Source organism: Poecilia formosa, unplaced genomic scaffold (genome assembly GCF_000485575.1).
Source record: "Poecilia formosa unplaced genomic scaffold, Poecilia_formosa-5.1.2 Scaffold20, whole genome shotgun sequence".
Lineage (NCBI taxonomy): Eukaryota > Metazoa > Chordata > Actinopteri > Cyprinodontiformes > Poeciliidae > Poecilia > Poecilia formosa.
The window spans coordinates 2,706,778-2,715,168 of NW_006799959.1; positions in this window are offsets into that span (position 1 = coordinate 2,706,778).

Sequence of the window (8,391 nt, forward strand, 5' to 3'; positions counted from 1 at the left end):
CATATTAAACATAACTCTTTTGTTTTTTTAAACTTGAACAACATTCTTTAAATGAATCCAGGTCTGATGCGACTTTGCTTCAGTCACATCAGTCACTAGGAATTATTTCTTAAATCAATAGCAGTAGGGACAAAGTGTTTCAGGAGGTCAGAGATAAACAATGTGGAAGGCTTTTTTTTCCTGACTTGTTCATTTGATATGACAGATGTGTCCTGCAGATGTGTAAGGAGATATCAGAGCAGCGTGATATTTCTTGTCAAAGTGAAGTTTGTCAACGAAAGCGATATCAAGTTACTGTCGGCATATCACTCCATCTAGTAAAAAGACTGTCATTGTGAATGTGAAGGGAAACTCTTCCTGAATACTATCTGAAGATTAGGAAAGTATTAGAGTTTTCTGTCAGTAGATTTTAAGTGCAAACATAAGCATAGTGTCTCTTACCACTATTGCTTATGAGACACTATATAAAATAGTGTCTATGAAAAAAATGCATTTAAATTTAAGTAATCTGTTCCTCAGCTGATAAATTAAAGAGCAGTTGCCAAAAAACCTCAAAACGGATCTAAAAGTGTTTTCTAAAACGACACCAATGGAAACTCTTTGTGATGCCAGTTATGCTCGCAGCTATCAAAGCCATCCAGATGAAAATAAATTCTTGTGTGTGAATAAAACTTCTTTCCGCCTTCAAATTTTCCATATTTGGTGCAGTCTTGCAAAGGTCAAGTATGTTTGTGGTGTGGAAGAGAAAACATCTTTGATACCATTTGTTTCTTTTTAAAGGAGAAGTGTTATGTATTTTCCAGGCCTATAGTGCCATTTTATAGCACAGTCAAGTAGCCATGTTACCTTTAATTGTTATAAAAATGCTATATATATATTAAATATGACTTAAAAGAAATTTGACTAATTTCATGCTTGAAATTGGGCCTCTGTCTTTTTAAAAACTGCTCTTTCTGACACGCCACCTTAATGAAAGTCGGCACAAACTGCTCCTCTATTAACCCTTTAACAATGCTTTTACCAGTGTTTCACTGAGAAGTGGTTTGTATAATGGCCTCAGCAGATGTGCAGTTCCACCAGGGGTTTGCTAATTACTGCTGACTAGTCTGAAGGAGCTCAGTGAGGGAGTTGTGGGAGAGGGATGCTCTGTGAGGTGGAAACTCTGAAGTTTGGAGACTGCTGGTCAGAGGAAGAACAGTTCATCCACATGAACTCGCACAAATCCACGCCTGAGCATCGTCAGGGCCAGGGTAGCACAAAGCTAAAATCTACATCGGCCAATCAGATTGCTTCCAGTTTGGAATTAAGCATGGTGACAGGAATGTAATTTGTTGAACTAACTACTGTTAAATAACATATTAGAATATAAAGTAAGTAAAACACAAAGACAATGATGTTTGGGAATCATGTCCAAACAAGTATCTGGATATACTGGTGCATTTGAGCTTTTATAAGTAATCATGAGTAATGGTGATATTAAACAGAGGTTTTGTGTGGATAGAAAACCAAAATATACTATAAAAATGTATCATTCAGTGAAGGTGAAATGTTTTGGCTCTATCATTTAAGAAATTTAAAATCCCGTAGAAGGTGCCTTCCAAAATGCCTTGCTTATGCAACGCAACGATCCCTGCCCTTCGGTTGGTTTTGTCTCTTGCTCCATTTTATTCCTTTTACAAGTGATTACTTGTAATTCCTCTCCCGGTTTTGGACAGGGGTGTGTCAATCTTTCAAACTCTAATTTTGAAGTAGACTAGAAGAAACTAGCCCAGGTGTTTTTGAACTGTTGCGTTGACAGAGCTGCTGATAAAGAAGCTGGTTGTCGTCACTCGGTTACATAAGCATTGAAGGTGACTCCACCGCAGTTAGTTTATCTTGCAGTATTTTGGATCCTCCGTAGAAAGACGAAATGACGACAGGCAAGGCTGAAATGATTCAAAAAGACTGCAAGAATCTAACTAAACATCTGGGGCTAGCCATTTGAAACAAATTATGCTAAAGTTAGCATCTACTTCAGAGCTTCCTGTTAGTGTTAAATTAAAGGAAGACTTTACAGTTCTTTTAAGAGTCTGGTCTATATTGAATAAGTCAAACCTTAACTGAACTATTCCTCATCCTCATTCTTTAAGACAACATTTGGTGTCTTAAAGAATTAATTTAGACTACTTGAGAAAAAGGTTTTGCTAAAAATATTGTCCTGAATGAAATAAGTAGCTCTGATAAGCTCTTAGTTCCATTTCCATGTATTTAATGTCCAACAAGCTTGATCAGATACAACATATTTCTACTAACGTTAAGGAAACTATTACCAATTATATTCTCACAGAGAACTAGCTTTTTCATTCTGAAACCGTGACACTGAATTTAAACGTAGGTAAATTCTTGATGCGGTGCTGAGATCTGACTATTTATGTACAGAGTATCAAACTCTGGCACTAATACATGTGACACTGATATAACACAAGAGCTGCCCAACCAAAGAATAAAAGAACCACAAAATCTCCCATCTGTATTATTAAACAATGCACAATCCCTCCTAATATCACCATGCAGATTTTGTTTGCTAAAGGTCTCATTGTACATATAAAGTGTTTTAAAATGTCTTCTGCTTTAACAAAGATAAAAACTATTTCTACAATGTAATTTATTTATGTTAATCCTGTCAAGATTCTTCCTGGCAATAAAATATGATGGAATATTCCCTTTTAACAATTTATCCAATCATAAATATGTACATTTGCACAATTCCACCGCTGAAAGACCAGCAGAGGACTGAGTGTCAACATCTGAGGTCTATGTCAGAGCAGATCTGACTCATTTTATGTCTAATCGCCTAACTGGTTGCAAATTTCCTCACTTTCATCTGTCAGTCAAGTGCTTACAAGAGAGGCAATGGAGCAAGCTGCAGCGTCTGTTTGCAGACTCAGGTGGTGATTAATTATGTTCGGATGAAAATAGGTGGTTTTTCATCTCAGCGGGGGCCTGTTCCAACCCCCTGAATGTTTACGCTCGCTTAACATCTCAACAACCTGCGTAATTAGCTCAATCATAATCAAACACAAGTAAATGCTAATGGGCTCTGTGGACGCCTGTTGCTTTCAGGTTGGATTTTTTCCCGTTTCTCAGATCTGCTTTACATCCCTGGATTAAGAAGAAAGGTTTCTGAAGTGGCTTTTGGCTCAGGCTCTTTTGTTCTGGATGGGGTTTTATTTGTTTAATGTCAGCTCCAGCTTTGCAGGTGTGCTTTGACCCTTACCGTCTGATGCCTCATAGTTAAGCAGCATCTTCTGAAGATAAGTCTTAATTTTAAGGTGTAGGTTGAAACAGATTGGTTTCAGGATTAGGGAATTGGCCCACCAAAGGTTCTGCCTTTGACAACGTAACACTTAATACTGAAGAAAACATTTGGCATGGTAAGTTTACCTTACTGTAGTTTAAGTTTCAGATTTCTCTGAAATGAATAAATAGTTCTTCGAGACGCATTATGGCTTTTTACACCTCGTTATTATGGATAGTATATAAGTGTGGACTGATGAGCTAGCATAATGTCTTCCTGGGGACAGGCCATGTAAATGCCAAATACTTCATCATTCCCAGGTTACACTGTGCATGTAATATACCTATTATTATTAGTCCCATTTGTATTTAACTCATGCTGGTGTTATTACGTAATTGATTTTAATCTTAAAGGAATAGCAAACAAGCAAAGATGCTCTAATTAATTTGCAATTTGAAATGCAGAATGTTATTTAGGTGTTTCATATTAATTTAAATGTAACATCTGCAGACAAACATTAAATTTACAGTAAAGAAGTTACAAAGGTTAAAATCTTTTCTTTTTAAAATTTGGAAAAGATGTGTAAAATGTGCAATCAGTACAAAATAAAATAAAATCATATGATGCCCTGTTGGTGTTGGGGCTCACACATGCCTTGTGCCGGCTCTGCCTGCCTTTTTGCCAACACAGACAAGGAGTGCATGGACTAAGGCAGTGAAGATCTGCTGTCCTTTAGGTTGAGACTTGCAACTATAGTAAATTAATATTTTTGCTCCTGCAGTCCCAAAAATGTTAACATCACAGAGAAAATAAGAGTTTGGAGGCCAAATAGACAACCCTAAACTCACAAAACTTTTCTTATATAAAGTTTGCAGCATAGCAAAGTACAACACCTGTTAAAATTAGTCACCTGCAACAAGGAAGGGGGTTTTCATGAAACAAATGCTTGGGAATGGAGAACTGAGCCAAAGTTAGCAAACCTAAATGAAAGGAGCCAAGGCTTCCCAGCAGAATGTTTTATAGAGTCTAATTAGCATATATTTGCTTTAGCAGCACAAACCACCTTCTATTGTTGTTTCCTGATCCAATTGTTGCTTTAGTGCCCATGTGGTCAACATTATCTTGGCTACCCAGACGTGTCTGTAGCGTCACACCTTGAATTCTGCAATCTTCTGAAATGCAATGCATATTTTAGCAGCTTTCTTACCCAAATTAAATATATGCAAAATATGAGGTTCTTTTGTTATGAATAAATGTTTAATTTCAATTACACTTTTGCTGGTTTAACATTGTATTTTTCTTTTGTACTTCTTTTTAGGTATTTCTTAAAATTAGATTTTTTTTTTGAAAAGTTGAGCTCTTTCTCTTGTTGCCTTAATTTGCTGTTCATTCAGTTCAAAAACCAATATTGAAGAAACTAGCCGCCTTTTTCTGTTCATAAAACGTAGAAGTGCTTTAGATCGTTTGCTTTTACTCTGGGATTGACTGCACCATACGGAATGCTAATTTTTAATATTCATTTGAGCTACATTCACACAACAATTTTTAATGCTCAATTCCGATTTTCTTAAAAAAAAAAACCAGACTCGACATTACAAATAAAAAAACATTAAAAAAAAAAAAAACAACAGGAATGTAACGGTAAACGTCCACGAACCCAAACCCACCCGCAGAAGAACAAGAACGTCAAAAAAAAACACAAGCGCAACGGAAACAGAAACAGAAAAAGATAAAGATAGGCAGAGGTCAAAGTTTATTCAGCAATGAGGACTGACAGCAGGGTCGCAACTACATATTAATCAGGTGGATGCGAAAACATAAATCAGCGCAACAAGGCGCATTTGGGTTGTTTTTGCCTGCTGTGTGAACATAATCTTATTTTTGAGGGAGTTTTTGGGAGTCCAGGTTTTATCATCCAGCTCAACATTTATATGCCTTCTTTTCTCAGAATGGTGATTTGGTTACTCTCATTGTTCCCAGTGCAGCTTCCAGCTCCTAATGCAACATCTCGAATCACCTTCAGATCTTGAACTTGCTCACCTGATAAAAAAAATTGTGAAGAAACTTGTCCAACGAAAAGAAATAAACAAAAAAAAAAAATCATAAAATGTATATACTTTTGCTCATGTTTGAATTCACAATTTACCATCCCAGATTGTTTCCCCTTAACTTGATTCTTACTTATCTTGACAAAACTGGAACTACTTGGCTTCAAAGCAGACAGAATCCATTCTCAAATTCTCTTAATTACAACCCAAAGCTGATCCTCAGCAGCTGGAAGGGCTCAGATTTGACTCCTCAAACTCTTAACTATACTTGACGTGAACACTCAGTATAACTTTATCACTCACAGGCCAGCTGCTTTTGTTCCCCGTTTTTAGGCATCAACATCAGAGGCTCGGCTACATCCCTTGAGGCGCTGTAATCCGCCGAGCGACCAACGCCCGTTAGGACCCGAGGTTCATTTTTCATTGGAGTCAGTTCTTTTTATAATGGAGCACGTCATTCTCCCAGGCCACAGAAAAGGCAGATACCTCACTTTACTACACCACAGAAGAGCACAGCAGAGGAAAACAGACCCAGCATGACCAGCGCACCATTACAGATGTGCCTCATAGGCCGTGCCCAACACAGGAAGCCTTTAAAAAGCAAATCAATCACTGTGGAAATTGTGGGGGGGACAAAACCCCATGGAAATCTTATGAGAGGGCACGATGCCAAGGAGTAAGACGCACAACGGAGCTTGTACCAAATATAAATTCACTGCAGGCTCTTAGAAACTCGTGTTTTCATAAACACAAGAACTCTGTGGAAGTGATTTTCCTGATTTGGAGGGATTCACATGCAAAACAGTGGAAGTCCCTGACAAAGGGAAAGTGAGAGGAGAAAATAAATAAGGAATAGTTGGTGTTTGCCTTTTTGTTTGCCTCGAGGGGAAAAGGTTTTCAAAGCTCTGTTTCATCCAGAGAGAAAGCATTTTAGCGGTGATAATCTGTAAACTTTCCTTTCTGATTTTGCAACTGAAATGTTGCGATGAATGCCAACCATTTTCTTCACCTCACAGATAAGCAGCTCCCCATGAATAAAGATGTGCAGGCCTATATGCTTTGAAAACAGAATCTCAAATATGTTGGTTGTGTTGCTTTTTCCTTTTAAAGAAATTGTCATTTTTCACATATAAAACCTCATTCCTGCTGCAGTTGCTTTAATTTAAAATTGAAGGACCGTGGAACTATTATCATATTCAATATATGTCATTTTCTGACATTGGTTCCTCAGTAGCCACAATTGTGCAGAAAAATACTGCAGCCTTCCATAGATTTAATATCTGCTGCATTTTTAAAACTCAGACTTCAATAGAATATGCTTCACTTATAGCAGAAATGTACACTTCCTTACCTTTCTTTACTTGCACAATAGAGAAAAAATATTTTTCTGTTCATAAACTTTTGCTGACCAATGTGTTTGGAGTTGAGTATGAGATCTACAGTGAAAGTAAAACACTTTTTGGCAGTGACACAAATATAGGATTTTACTGCTTCAGTCTTTTGGCAACAGTTTGGATTGTTTTCAAATAATTAAGTAGAGGGATCAGATGAATATCAATATTTTCCTAATGTCTTACATTGGCTTAAAAGTCTATTTCCATTCATCCATTGTCTATATCCACTAATAAAAACATTTTAAGTCCTACCAAAACATACCTAAACATGGAGTTTGCTATTTGCAAACATACACTGTATTGCTAAAAGTATTCCCTCACCTGCCTTGACTCTCATATGAGCTTAAGTGACATCCCGTTCCTAATCCATAGGGTTCAGTATGACATTGGTCCGCCCTTTGCAGCTGGAACAGTTTCAACTCTTCTGCGAAGGCAGATACAAAGGTGTTGTATCAGGCTGAGGTCAGGACACTGTGCAGCCCAATCAAGTTCACTCACACCATACTCTGCCATCCATGTCTTTATGGACTTTGCTTTGTCCACTGGTGCACAGTCATGTTGGAAGAGGAAGGGGCCAGCTCCAAACTATTCCCACAAAGTTGGGAGCATGGACTTGTCCAAAATGTCTTGGCATGCTGAATCATTCAGAGTTCCTTTCACTGGAACTAAGGGGCCAAGCTCAGCTCCTGAAAAACAGTCCCACACCATAATCCCCCCTCCACCAAACTTGCAGTCAGACAAGAACCATTCTCCTGGAAACACCCTAACCTGGACTTGTCTATCAGATTGCCTGATGGAGAAGTGCGACTCGTCACTCCAGATAACACGCCTCCACTGCTCTAAAGTCCAGTGGCAGCGTGCTTTACGCCACTGCATCCGTCCCTTTGCATTTCACTTGGTGATGCATGGTTTGGATGCAGCTGGTCCATGAAGCTCTCTGTGCACTGTTCCTGAGCTAATCTGACCTTTATCACATGAAGTTTGGTGGTCTGCAGTGATTGACTCTGCAGAAAGTTGGCCACCTTTTCGCACTATGCGCTTCAGCATCCACTGACCTCGCTCTGTCAGTTTACGTGGCTGAGTTGCTGTCGTTCCCAAACACTTCTATTTTCTTATAATACAGCTAACAATTCACAGTAGAATATTTAGGAATGAGGAAATTTCATGACTGGATTTGTTGCACAGGTGGCATCCTGTCACAGTTCCATGCTGGAATTCACTGAGAGCGACCCATTCTTTCTGAAATGCTTGTAAAAACAGTCTGCATGCCTAGGTGCTTCATTTTGTACAACCGTGGCCATGGAAGTGATTGGAACATCTGATTCTGATCATTTGGATGGGGAAGCAAATACTTTTGGCTGTATAGTTTATGTGTTTCAGTTAGGTGACACCAAGTCTGGCAACAAAATTTGTAGATGGGTTTTAAGCATGAATTTGTTGATAATTGTTTTTGGATTAATTGATTAATAACTGCATAGCAAAAGGTAATTAATATAGGATGTTTTTACATAATTTGAACCAGTTTTGGCTTGAACATACTTACAGATAAAGGTCTTTTTTAACCTAAGTGCAAAATGTATATATATATATATAAAAAAAAAAAAAAAAATTCCCTTCTCACCCTCCGCGGGTGGTCTCTTTCATCCTCTGAGCTCGGGTCCTCTACCAGAGG